At 40.1% G+C, this 14,626-nt stretch overlaps 1 long non-coding RNA gene and 1 pseudogene across 1 annotated transcript; both read left to right on the top strand.

Annotated features, from left to right (window-relative positions):
• Positions 1-3,025: 3,025 nt before the first annotated feature.
• On the top strand, positions 3,026-3,404 carry LOC112232678. The gene is made up of 2 exons (XR_002950675.2): positions 3,026-3,231; positions 3,348-3,404. It is a non-coding gene; the product is annotated as an uncharacterized LOC112232678 (long non-coding RNA).
• A 2,958-nt stretch (positions 3,405-6,362) lies between these two features.
• LOC112232666 lies at positions 6,363-13,173 on the top strand (annotated as a pseudogene).
• The last annotated feature ends 1,453 nt before the right edge of the window (positions 13,174-14,626 follow it).

Raw genomic sequence — 14,626 nt, 5'->3', positions numbered from 1 at the left:
TATTCAAATGAGTATAAACACTACAATACAAAGTTGTATATCCTCTTTGGGGTAAACGTGCCGCTAGTGCCCCACTTCCGGTGAAATTGCATAGCGCGAAATTCAAAATACAAAAATCGTAATTTTAAACATGAATGAAAATACAAGTGTCTTACAATGTTTAAAAGCTTAACTTCTTGTTAATCCAGCCACTTTGTCAGATTTCAAAAAGGCTTTAAGGCAAAAGCATACCATGCGTTTATCTGAGGACAGCGTCCAACATACAAAAGCATTAAAAACATTATCCAAACCAGCAGAGGCGTCACAATAGTCAGAAATAGCGATAAAATCATGCTACATAACAAATGGTCGTTTTGTTCGATAAGACATGATTTGGAATAGCACACACCTGTCCATATAAGATCCCACAGTTGACAGTGCATGTCAGAGCAAAAACCAAGCCATGAGGTCAAAGAAATTGTCTGTAGAGCTCCTAACAGGATTACGTTGAGGCATAGGTCTGAGGAAAGGTACAAAAATATTTCTGCAGCATTGAAGATCTCCAAGAACACAGTGGCCTCCATCATTCTTAAATGAATGAAGTTTGGAACCACCAAGACTCTTCGTTGAGCTGGCCACCCGGCCAAATTGAGCAATCGAGGGAGAAGGGCCTTGGTCAGGGAGGTGACCAAGAACCCGATGGTTACTCTGACAGAGCTCTAGTTCCTCTGTGGAGATGGGAGAACCTTATAGAAAGACAACCATCTATGCAGCACTCCACCTATCAGGCCTTTATGGTAAAGTGGCCAGACTTCTCAGTAAAAGGCACACGACAGCCCACTTAGAGTTTGCCAAAAGGCACCTAAAGACTCTCAGAACATGAGAAACAAGATTCATTGGTCTGATGAAACCAAGATTTAAATATTTGTCCTGAATGATAAGCGTGATGTCTGGAGGAAACCTGGCACTATCCCTACGGTGAAACATGGTGGTGGCAGCATCATGATGTGGGGATGTTTTTCAGCAGCAGACTAGTCAGGATGGAGGCAAAGGTGAACGGAGCAAAGTACAGAGACATCCTTGATGAAAACCTACTCAAGAGCACTCAGGACCTCAGACTAGGGCGAAAGCTCACCTTCCAAAGGGACAACAACCCTAAGCACACAGCCAAGACAAAGCAGGAGTGGCTTCGAGACAAGTCTCTGAATGTCCTTGAGTGGCCCAGCCAGATTCCGGACTTTATCCCAATCTAACGTCTCTGGAGAAACCTGGAAATAGCTGTGCAGCAATGCTCCCCATCCAACCTGACAGAGCTTGAGAGGTTCTGCAGAGAAGAATCAGAGAAACTCTCCAAATACAGGTTGTCAAGCTTGTAGTGTCATACCCAAGAAGACTGCAGGCTGGATTTGCTGCCAAAGGTGCTTCAACAAAGTACTGACTAAATGTTTTATTTTTCATAAATTAGCAAACATTTCTACAAACCTGTTTTTGCTTATTCATTATGGGGTATTGTCTGTAGATTGATGAGTGAATTTCTTTTCTTAAATTTAAGAATAATGCTGTAACGTCTCAAAATGTGGAAAGGTCAAGGGGTCTGAATACTGTACATTAATGCAATGTCAATTTTATGCACTTCAAAGCTATTATGTTTTGAGCATCTTTATCTAAAAAAATTATGCAAAGTCGTATGTAACAACAATGTTGCTATTGTAATAATCACAAAGATACCACACATGTATAATAACTTGATGCCAAGTGTTCCCGTATTACCTTATGTCTCATTCCTTATGAAAATATATTTGATAGTCATCTAGAAGCTGCAAAAGTGGTCTACTCTAATGTTGAGGTGATTCCATGTCCCTCACAGGTGCGTCAATCTAAGTAACATAATAAAAAAATCCCCATTGAAATCCGTCAGTTTAAGCTAGACCTGTCTTTTTGCATGGGCTGCGTCTCAATCCACCACACCCGCCTATGGCGGCCTTCTGCATCTGCGGTAGAAGGTGGCTGAGCCAAAGCGATGTTGTCAGAACATGAGACATCCCTAGGATCGTTATTTTCGTGAAAATGTCTGTAGCGTCCAAACGGTTTGGCTAACTAATATGATCAATTTGACCAAAATATGTGTCCAAAATATATATATACAGTATATTTCCTGAGGTTTCTTATATCTCCTAGATAAAGGACAGACACTTCAAAACCTTATTCCTTATGATTTATTTTTTACTGTTTTTTTTTGCCATTAATGGTTGTGTTGTTCAATGCATTTCTATGGGCTACAGTAGATACCCTAAGGAGTCCTAAAATTAGAAAACAAATAGCTAAATGTTCCATGGTACAACCATCTTAAAACAATTACATATGTCATATTAGAACCCTTAGAAAATAGTTGCCTTTCGTTGAAACATCCGAAATATAATTCTATACAAACTATATTTGACTTTCTTGAGTATTTTAAATGTTGGTATTATCAAATAAACTACAACATACAACTATTGTCTGCACAGGTCTGAACTATTGTCTGCACAGGTCTGTTGCTAAGGCAACAGCTACTCTTCCTGGGGTCCACACAAAACATGAAACATGACATAATACAGAACATGAATAGACAAGAACAGCACAAGGACAGAACTACACACACTTAAAAAAAGCACATAAAGGCACATATAGCCAACATATCAGTACATACACACAAAATATCTAGGTCAAATAGGGGAGAGGCGTTGTGCCGGCAGGTATTGCTTTTTTCAAACCAGGTTTGCTTTTCATTTGAGCAATATAAGATGGAAGGGAGTTCCATGCAATAATGGGTCTATATAATACTGTAAGCATTCTTGAATTTGTTCTGGAATTGGGGACTAAGTGATAAATCCAATTCAATACTAATGGTATTGTCCCACATAAGGAAATATTCTTGTTTTTGTGCTGTTCACATTGCATAAAATACAAAACATATCTAGTATGAACATCCCATATGGAAATATGAACTACAGAGAGCAGAATAAAGGACAGGGAGGAGAGAGAATCAAGGAATAGAGCAGATCTCTCCCTCTCAGTCTCTATTTAAGCCTCTAGAGGGCGGTCTATGCAAAGTATCCCTACCATTCATCCCTTTATAATCAGAGACTCAACTCTGGTCTTCTCATTATAGGCAGCTTGGACTGACATTATAACATTACAAGTCCTGTACTAACTAATACTGAACAATGAGGACTGCCTGGACTTTAGTACTCATGGTGGTGTCTGTAAAAAGTAAGTGACAATATTATGTGTCAACTAAAATGAATGTACCATCATTTTCATGTGTGTTTTTATTTTTACGAACTGCTAGAAAAATTGATCGATTATTTGTAATTTAATTTCCAAAGGTGTTCAGGGTCAGACACTGACGGAGTCTGAATCAGTGGTTAAAGAGCCTGGAGAATCCCACAAACTGACCTGTACATATTCTGGATTTGGTGGCAACAATTGGAATGCTTGGATCGGACAGGCTCCTGGGAAAGGACTGGAGTGGGTTGCAACTATCAGTGATGGTGGCAGCACTTACTACTCCCAGTCTGTTCAGGGTCGGGTCACCATCTCCAGAGACAACAGCAAGCAGCAGGTGTATCTCCAGATGAACCGTTTGAAGACTGAAGACTCTGCTGTTTATTATTGTGCCAGATAGACACAGTGACACAGGAGGCTGCTGCGCTGTACAAAAACTGATTAAGCAAGCACTTCTCTTACTGTGAGATTCTGTGAAATATTTCTGAGCTCCAGTCTCTGTCAACATAAATCCCATGGCCCGACCAACACTAGGAGAGAGTAGACTCATACTACTCTAAATTATAAACATTATTATTTGAAAAGCATAAAACATACCTGTCATTTTTGTAAGATAAAAACATAAATATCTTTACAGCCATTCAATTATAATCTGTAGCAGCTAAAACCATTTACCTCGTAATGTCTATTTGAATGAAACCAAATGTCAAATTTCAGCAAACAGGATTAGTACAATATGTAATACAGAACCATGAAGGTCAATAATGTGAAAGTATAGATGAAACAAGTTTAGATGGAACAAGTATAGATGGAACAAGTTTAGATGAAACAAGTATAGATGGAACAAGTTCAACTTTTTATGGCTGCAGGGGCAGTATTGAGTAGCTTGGATGAAAGGTGCCCATATCAAACGGCCTGCTCCTCAGTCATTGTTGCTAATATTTGCATATCATTATTAGTATTAGATAGAAAACACTCTGACATTTATAAAACTGTTTGAATGATGTCTGTGAGTATAACAGTACTCATATTGGCAGGCAAAATCCTGAGTTGAAATCAAATTAGGAAGTCAGAAATCTGAGCTTGTATGTATTCACCAGAGTCCCCAATGAAATCCCCTTGAGGTATGAATGATGTTGCACTGCCTAGGGGTTCCAATAGATGTCAAACATCAATAGAAATTATAATGAGGCTTCTATGTTGTTGTGGGAGTGAATGAGAGCAGAATATATCAGATGTCCATCAAGCAGCCATTTTGTGATCGCGCTTTTTCCTCATGGTAGTTACTTGAGTTTCATTGCTCACGAAGACAAGAAGGAATACTCCGGTTGGAACTTTATTGAAGCTATATGTTAAAAACATCCTAATGATTGATTCTGTACTTAGTTTGAAATGTTTCTTCAACCGAAAATATCACTTTTTAAAGTTTGTCCGATATAACGCTGACCAGAATTAGCATTTGGATATGTATACCAAACGCGCTAACAAAAGAAGGTATTTGGACATAAATAATGGACATTTTCGAACAAAACAAACATTTATTGTGGACCTGGGATTCCTGGAGTGCTTTCTGATGTAGATCATCAAAGGTAAGGGAATATTTATCATGTAATTTCTTGTTTATGTTGACGCCATCTTTGCGGCTGTGGTGTTTTTACTTTTGAGCGCCGTCTCAGATTATTGCATGCGTTTCTTTTTCTGTAAAGTTTTTTTGGAAATCTGACACAGCGGTTGCATTAAGGAGAGGTATATCTATAATTACATGTTTATAACTTGTATTATCATCTACATTTATGATGAGTATTTCTGTTGAATGATGTGGCTATGCAAAATCACTTGATGTTTTTGGAACTAGTGAATCTAACGCGCCAATGTAAACTCAGATTTTTTTATATAAATATGAACTTTATCAAACAAAACATGCATGTATTGTGTAACATGAAGGCCTATGAGTGTCATCTGATGAAGACAATTCAAGGTCAGTGATTTATTTAATCTTTATTTCTGTTTTTTTGTGAATGCTATATTTTGCTGGAAAATGCCTGTGCTTATTGTGGTTTGGTGGAGACCTAACATAATCGTTTGTAGTGCTTTTGCTGAAAAGCCTATTTGAAATCTGACATTTTGGTGGGATTAGCAACGAGAATAGCTTTAAAATTATATAAGACACATGTTTGTTTTAGGAATTGTAATTATGAGATTTCTGTGGTTTGAATTTGGCGCCCTCTATTTTCACTGTTAGTTGTCATATCGATCCCGGTATCGGGATTGCAGCCATAACAGGCTAACCCCATGGAGATGCAAATATATTCTGTGTACCAAGAGCCAATGTCTCCTCCCATTACAATAGTCTGCTATAATAATTGAACCCCAGAGACCATCTCCCTAATTCACAACTGTCATTTTCAGTCTACACCTTTGTTTCAAAAATCTTAGAAATTCTCGTGACAGGGGAGGTTCTATCTCAATGTTCTAACTGAAATATTTTATAACTCCATCTGTATCCTAGAGGTTGTAAGACTCTAAGTTTAAATAAACAGACAGTCCCAGCATACAAATGATCAGTTCTTTATTCAGAGAGCTCTGCCCTTCTAGTGCAGAGCTAGTCTTTTTATACACACACACACAAGTTCTTATCATGGGCTACTCCCTAGTCGGACAGGCTGAACTTTTCCACTACCCTGGGTGAGGACAGAATCTTCTCTTATTGGTTGCACAAGTTGTCTGTCGATAGCTCATCTTATCCTTTGTTGTCGCAACTACACCCTGCTTACATAGCTAAAAAGGAACACAATGTCCTAATTCTATCCTGCCTAAGCTGCACACATGATCAACTTATAGTCTTATGTGTCTAATGGATTTCACACAAAGTGATACAGTTTCAGGGTGAAATATCTTAGTCATTACTTTAAACATACAAATTCTTCTATCAATCTATCATTGACTAAATATTACACACACAAGATAAAAGTATTTACACCACTAATTCCTCAACTTAAAGGGTTAGTTCTATCCCTACTTCCAGTTATAGCTCTTCAGTTTTTATGATTTTCACTACAACCTTCACACTTCAGAACTAAGAAAAGTTTTATCTAATTGTAGGTCATCAGGGTCGAATGAATCAGCATCGCCCACAAGGCCCGGAGGCATGTAGCATTCATCCCATTGGTCGGAATCTGGAATTGGTCCAAACCTCACCATCTGCTGAGTTACCGCATTCTCCAGCGCCTTATTCACCAACTCTCGAACCAAAAAACAATTTAATGGTATTTGGCCTAACAACATGAAAATAGGTTTATATTGTTGGTTGCATAATCTTAATTTACCACTCCATGTCTAAAATGGGAAAGTGTTTGTGTTGTTTCCAGGTGAACCATCCTTGGAGCGCCTTCCAGTCCCCAGTGAGGAGCCGTCAGGCTCAGGGACCCAGAAACTCATGTGTTCTGGGTGGGGCTTCAACCCTCAGATCAAGTGGCTCTCTGGGTGTGAACAGAGGTCTGCAGCAGCCTATAAGAGAAGGATGGGGGAAGACGGACATGTGGCAGTACCCAGTCATATCACAGTAACACAGCAGGAGTGGAACCAGGGTATGGTCTTCACCTGTGAGGTCATTGACAAGTATCTTCAGAAAGTCAGGAAGAGCATCAATATATGTGCAGGTAGTTTTTGCTATTATGACATATACTATCCTGGAGCAGTGATATAGGCCTAACCATCCTTTAGTAATGTAAGCATTCTTTATCTGAATGTGGCTTAAGACACTCAATTCCCCTTCCTCTCAGTGACTCCAATATCATCTCAGAAAGTGGGGGTTTACCTACAGAGACCCACTCTTCAAGAGCTGAGGACAGATGGAACGGTGCCTGTCACCTGTCTGCTGGTGGGTCTCAGCCTTGGGGACTTTTCTGTCAGCTGGAAGGTGGATGGGGTTGTGGCTTCTCAAGGTGGGGTCACACCAACACCAAGGATCATTCAAATGGGACACAGACTGAGCAGATCATGTTTAACGTGTCTGCGAGGGACTGGCATGCACACAAACGTGTGTCTTGTGAGGTGAAGCAGCACTGCTCCAGCCAAGCCCAGGAGGAGCTTATCACCAAATGCAGAGGTAGGCAAATTCAACACTCATGTGGTACACATAACCCAGAATGCTGATTTTTGATACATACATACATCTTTGTGCATGCTATTATGTCGGTGCCTATCTGAGATATTAATAAACAATATGTTAATGTTACATTTGACTGAATAGGCCCAAAATCCAATAACTAATGAGTTTCCTGTTCATTTGCTTTGTCCCTCCAGATCCCAAGCCACCCTCTATATAGATAGTGAGACCACCAGATTCTGATCTATGGGGGTCAAATGATGCCACACTGCTTTGCTTAGTGTCTGGGTTCTTCGCCTCTGATGTAATAGTGAATTGGGAGAAGGCTGGCAGTCGCCTACCTTTATCTCGCTACTCCAGTAGCCCTTCAGTTCTTTATGCAGGGAGCAGCACCTACTCCATGAACAGTAGACTCATCGTGCCCAGGTCCGAGTGGAATCAGAACTCCAATTATTCCTGTGCTGTCAGACATGAGTCGTCCCGAGAGACCTATCCCCAGCACAATAGAGAATGTATTTGGTGAGTGGACTGTTGATTTGAACAGTAACATGATGAATTAGATTGTAATAACATGTACTGATGAATAGTAAAACTGTTGGTTGATAATGTTGTCTAATGACTTGAAGAATTGAGATGAGAACAATACCAGAGATATGTGGTTAGTGTCCCAATAAAAATGATTTGTAGTGCACAATGCCCATTTTGTGCATCCCAACTCTGTCTTTCATGCCCTACAGTAGGTATACGAATAGGCTATTCTATCCTCCAAACCCCTCATTGTGTAAAAGAAATGTCATCATGACAGAAATGTAGGCTAGGTCAGCAGACCACTCTTGAGTTGAACTTAGAATTGACCTCAGACCATTTCCATTAGTACAATTTTTATAAACACCTCAGAATAACATTTACTCAATATATTGCTAAATTAGTCAAATGATCAGTTCTGTTGGATTTGCTAACTAAAATCAAATTGGCTCGCTGGTTATGTTCATCTAGTTGGCTAACTCAGCTAGCTAAGCTATATTGTTATGCTATCTAGTGCATTCATTTGCAAATTTTTCTAAGAAGCAAAACAATACAAGTAGATATTTCCACATTTAGCCAATTCATTATAAGTGAAAACATGTAAAAATGTAGCTATTTGATTTGAGTAGTTAAAAGGACGTACTGATTATATTCTTTCTTCTTAGCAAGTTCTCAACTCCAAGGTTCTGAAGTTTTGGTGCCAAAGTCACTTGCGGTCAAGTGCCGCGTGAGTCTGAACGTACCGTCTAGACAGGACAGAGCCGTTGCAAATGCAAACCCTAGTGACAATGATACAACAACACCACCACCAATAATAATCTGTGTTGCTAGCTGTCAAGGAGCGGATTCTGGATTTGCAATCGACAAGGGTTTTGAAAAAGTAGATATACTGTAGCTACATCATAGATTATGGCTGCAGACTGCAGCGAGACTCTATGAATTATACAATTCAGTAAGATGCAAACAATGCCCCAAGAATGTATAGCATTTTAGGGTACATGGAGTTTCAGCACCAGGCCTCAAAGTATGTACATCCTTTATTCAGTCATCATCACTCATACATATAGAAAGAAATAAAAGTTTATTGTTCACGTACACAGTTTTGTTGACGTTATCGCACGTGATTACCCCCTTTCCATCCACTCATTTTCTCTCCCAGACTCTGTCATGCAGCCCCCTCTCTGGCCAGTCTCATCCACTCCAGTCTATCTACCCTGACTCTCACTTTCTCTCTCTCTCTCCAGGCTCAGTGACCCCCTCTGCACCAACAGCCACCCTGCTCCAGGGTCCCAGTGAGCTCGTCTGCCTGGTGCTTGGCTTCAGCCCTTCAGACATCAACATCACCTGGCTGCTGGACAACGTCACAGAGCTGTGGAACAACAACACTAGCACCCCCTACAGGGCACCAGGAGGAATGTTCGGCATCAGGAGCCACCTGAGCCTGGCACACCAGGATTGGACACCGGGGGCTGTTTACACCTGCAGGGTGACCCACACCACCCAGACTCTGGCCCTGAACATATCCAAACCAGGTGTCTGTCTGTTCACTCAATTCTGATACAAGAACATTTTCCTGGTGCTAGCCTGTTTCTAGCCTCATATGCTCTGTTTCACCATTGTTACAGAGCATTTCAGTATGAATTCCAGGCTAGCCTGTTTCTGCAACTCCTTCTCACTGAAAATCTCCTCTTTAATTTTGAGTAGAGCTCCTTGAGGTGGAGGGTGTCTTCTTTGACGAGAACAGGTCTGATCCCATTCTGGCGGACACTGCAGAGGAGAACTGGAACACGGCCTGCATCTTCCAGGTCCTCTTCCTCATCTCCCTCATCTACAGCTTCACAGTCACTCTGGTCAAGGTGAGAGGGAGGATATAACCACCTCACAGGTTTTCACTGCCTGGCTTTGAAGTGCAAATATATATTTGTGCGGTTTGCCTTTTTTTTAAAGAATGCATTCTTATGTCCCAGTGTGTCTTTACTGCATTGATGACCTGTTAAAGCACCTGTTGAGTTTCAGACATCGAATGTCATCCCACACAGAGGGGATTCAGATTATCTTCATGTTCAATATTATTCAAATTGGTCTCCCCAAAGGCTATATGTTTGTTTCTTTGCATTATGTATCTGTCACTGCAATCTCACTTTGACACTTACTCTCATTGTATTGCTGGCTAAGCCACAGCTACACTTGGTGTTCTCATATCCTGTTCAGCATTTTGAATGTAAAACAAACATTCCAAGGTTTTCACATCAACTTAAACTTACTTCCTTTTTATTTATTTTTCCAGACAAAATGATGACTTCCGGACACTTCCATATGATGGATCTCTAGGAGTTCAACTGGAAATGAGACCTTTTCTTATAAAATCACAACACGTTTCTTTAGAACATTGCATAGTTTTAATTTCTTACGGTTTCCTGTTGCTGGTGACAGGGAAGTGTTCTTGTTTTTATTCCCCACAAAGACAGACAATGTGGTGGTGCGCTGACTTAGCGTTATAGAATTTGAGCAGAGATGATACATTTTTTTTATTTAACCACTACTAAATAAAGCATACCATAGCAGTTATTGCTGAATTATCTTCTGATAATAAAACATAATTTAGTAGTTAATCGTTTTTAAATCGTTAAAATATACCTTTAGTAAGAATATAACTATGGTTGCATATGTCATTTGAGAACAACATAGAGAGCATATAAGTAGGACCGTGCTTTTTGGTTGTTTTTCTGGCACTTTCTACTGATATTTCCAGCATGATAAGCTACGTTTGCTGCTGCTAGAAAACCTAGGAAATTTAATTAAATTGACACAAGCTTTCTCCAATCAATCAATCAATCAATGAAAGTCTTGTTTTGCGTGTTTGTTTGATGGGGGGGATTTGTCGAAGCCAGGGGAGGCGTAGATCTTTGAATCTTAATCACACAAAGCCTATTATTTGGCAGGTAATACTATTTGTAGATCAGCCTCCACTGGCTAAGGCAATACTGCCACCAAACCACACGCACAACCAGACATTAATTGATTGGAGACAGCTTGTGTCAATTAAATATAATTTATTAGGATTTTCTACCCACAGCAAACCCACCCATTTGCTGTCATGCACCTCGTTTCATCACTGTAACACCATTGTTGTCCACTAGTGGACGCCACAAGACTGGGGTGCATCTGACTATGGGCTGGTACATTTCCCATGTGAAAGGCCAGTCATGTGTGGCAGTGGTCACTGGTCTGTATGCAGATGTTCACAGTTCAGAAAACTGAAAATATTAGCTGGCTGCATTTAGGGAAGGTCCCCATGAATACAGAGGAAGAGACCGTTGCATTCTCAATGTGTGCATATGTCTGCAAGAAAAAAATGAAAGAGTGTGAGCGTGAATATCTGTGTGTGTGTGTGTATCTGGAGGGTTCGAAGGAATTCACGTGAGAGGGAAAAGACTGTGTTCACCCAGCTTCCCAGTTGGCTGGCTGCTGTGTAATCTGGCATCGTCAGTGCTCTGATTGGCTCAGACCGCCGAGGCTGAAGACCAACGCTGTGACACTGTTGCCGGGACGGAGTCATAGCATTTTGACAACCGACGTGTTGAGGGGCTGACGACAGGGGAGAGGAGGGCACAATGCCCAGCAAGTTGTCCATCTAGCAGTGTTTCCCTGTCTGACCACCTCTTTCTCCATCTGACCCTCTCCTCAGTCTCCATCACCAACCATGGAAAAATAACCAGTGAACATCCTCACTCAATAGGGCACATACAAATGACAGCCGTTTAGCCGGATAGTCACCATTTTATCATCAGCAGGTCCTTGGTCACCACCGTGATCACCAACATAACTAAATCAACATCAACACTGTTGTCAGCTCCACCATCATCATCATAACTATCCTCTACCCAGATGCTGCGCTACTCTGCCACAGTGTATTGTTTATTTCAGTGCGCTGGTTAGTGGTTCGTGTATTGGATGTCTTTATCTCTGTATGGATCAGTAGAGGGAGATGTAATCCCTGCCAGGATGTGTCCCAATAGACTGAAGTGGCTTCCACTCCTTTTCTCCTTCCTTCCTCTCCACAGATGTGAAATGCACAGAGATGAACCTTCAGAAATAAGTTTCCACCATATTGTTTCCACAGATCCCGTGTGCTCGGATTTGTACAGGTTAAGGGAAGGTGACAAGGAGAGGAATCCAATCTAGGATATTGGGCTGCACCCCCGTCTCAACATGCCTTGTTGATGGGTGGTGATTCCCTGGATTAAAGGCTGGTAGCACTTCAGTTTACAGTGCTGAAATAACATCAATAGGAAACTACAAGTAAATAAGACTGCAATGACCAGGTAAGAAAATTGTAAAAACCTGTTACTTTATATGTTACTGCTAAATTCAGATATCAAGTCATACGAATTCACCTGGTTGTTATTTAGAAGAAATTATTTGTTAATGAAGAACTGTCTATAAGAGGCTAATAAGCATAAGTATTTAAAGACCCAGTGCAGTCAAGCATGATTTTTCTGTGTTTTATATATATTTCCAGACTACGAGGTTAGAGGAATACTGTGAGATTGTGAACATGATGATAATGCACTTTTAGTGTAAGAGCTGTTTGAAAAGGTTTCTTGAAATTTCAAGCTGTGTGGTTTTTTTTGTGCCGATTGCCATTCTTTGCCCTCATCCAGAGACTATGGTTAGGATGGGCAGGATGGGACCAAAAATCTCCTCCTGGATTAGAACATCAGACTCCTGCACGTCCACCAACATTGGGAGCTAGAAACACCATAGAAACATCAGACTCCTGCACGTCCACCAACATTGGGAGCTACAAATGATTTAAAAAAATTCTCAAACCAACACTTAGACTCTGGAATGGATGTACTAATAGTTACTTTTCAAACAGTTATTATACTTTAAGACATGCAAATATACAGAAAGGACAAAAATGCAGATGTTTTCAGCTACAATTGTGGTATGTAGCACCACCAAGGATCATGCTGAACCATGAGAACTTTACCTCGTAAGAATCTGATCTTCTGGGCCTGAGATATTGAAACTTCAGTCATTTTAAAGAGCTAAAATGTAGAAGTAGCCAAAGCATCACAGATTCTGACCAAATTTAATTAACATATCAATATAAACTATTTAATTGTACATACTTAGAGTATGGAATAAATACATTTATAGTTACTTGTGTCAGAATTATTATGCTTTAAGTCAGAGAAACACCATATTTTCCATAATTAAAAAAAAAAGTATTTTATTTTCTATTTAACCAGGTAGGCTAGTTGAACAAGTTCTCATTTACAACTGCGACCTGGCCAAGATAAAGCAAAGCAGTTCGACACATACAACAGAGTTACACATGGAATAAACATACAGTCAATAATACAATAGAAAAAGTATATATATACAGTGTGTGCAAATGAGGTAAGGCAATAAAATGGGCCATAGTGGCGAGGTAATTACAATATGGCAATTAAAACACTGGAGTGATACATGTGCAGAAGCTGAATGCGCAAGTAGAGATACAGGGGTGCAAAGGAGAAAAATAAATACAGTATGGGGATGAGGTAGTTGGATGGGATATTTACAGATGGGTTATGTACAGGTGCAATGATCTGAGCTACACTGACAGCTGGTGCTTGAAGTTAGTGAGGGAGACAAGAGTCTCCATTTTGGTCAAACTGTATGAAAAGTAACTACTAATGCATCCGTTCCACAGTCTAAGGACTTATGTTTGATAATCCACTCTGTTCCACGCAGGCCCTGCTCTCCTTTTCACAATGTTATCTGTTTCTCACACACCCCATCCATCTCTCTTCCCCTTTGTGACCCTCACAGCTGTGAGGCACCTCGCTTGGTGAACTCCAGTCTGTCACCTGGGTGTTTCAGGGTCCCAGTTTAGCATCTCTGATGATTCAGATAGACAGTTAAAGTAGTTAAGTAGCCCAGGAACTGTTGGGACTGTTCCTATACACTTTCATGATCTAATTCTCACTACCATGTTTCAACTGAGGAGAAACGGCCTTTTACATAAATCACCTGGTGGCTGGTAACCATACAATGTTTCAACCATAAGAACACAATTTGCATTTGGTTTTAATAAATGGGGAGAAGGTTCAAATAATGAGACAATTGAATCACAACTTCATTTATATTAGAAGCCGTTGTCAACAGCTGTATTCATTTTATTATTTAATATATTTTCAGTCATTCACTGCTACTCATCACACACAATGTTATTGACAGACCATATTCATGGTTTGTGTTTGTAATACATATAACTCACTTTTCAAGATTTGCAGTGAACAATGAGTCCTTAACTAAAATAACAAATGTCCATATTTATTTAGTTATTTCACCTTTATTTAACCAGGTAGGTGAGTTGAGATCCATTTCTTTTTTGCAACTGTGACCTGGCCAAGATAAAGCAAAGCAGTGCAACAAAAAAACTACAACATGTGGTTTCTCATATCTGTCCTGGGCACCTCCACCTAAATGCATTAATATGTCTTGATTGTAATTATTTATAGGGGAGAGAGTTACAAATGTGTTTTTATCAGGTGTGTATCAAAATGAGTGTTGGGTGGAGTAATTCAAAGCTACCCAAGCTTGACTTCTACCCAGGATGCACCTGCACTCTGATAAAGACATTTCCCTGATATAGCATCTTGATTAACCCTAAAAAGGGCCGATGTATCATTGTGAAAGTGCAGTAACACATTTAAAAAACACACAGTGACGTATTGCAGATGTGGGAGAAAA

Source organism: Oncorhynchus tshawytscha, unplaced genomic scaffold, assembly GCF_018296145.1.
Source record: "Oncorhynchus tshawytscha isolate Ot180627B unplaced genomic scaffold, Otsh_v2.0 Un_contig_27_pilon_pilon, whole genome shotgun sequence".
In the NCBI taxonomy this organism is placed as follows: domain Eukaryota; kingdom Metazoa; phylum Chordata; class Actinopteri; order Salmoniformes; family Salmonidae; genus Oncorhynchus; species Oncorhynchus tshawytscha.
Note: the sequence above shows the minus strand (reverse complement) of the source record. Positions and strands in the feature narration are given on the sequence as shown.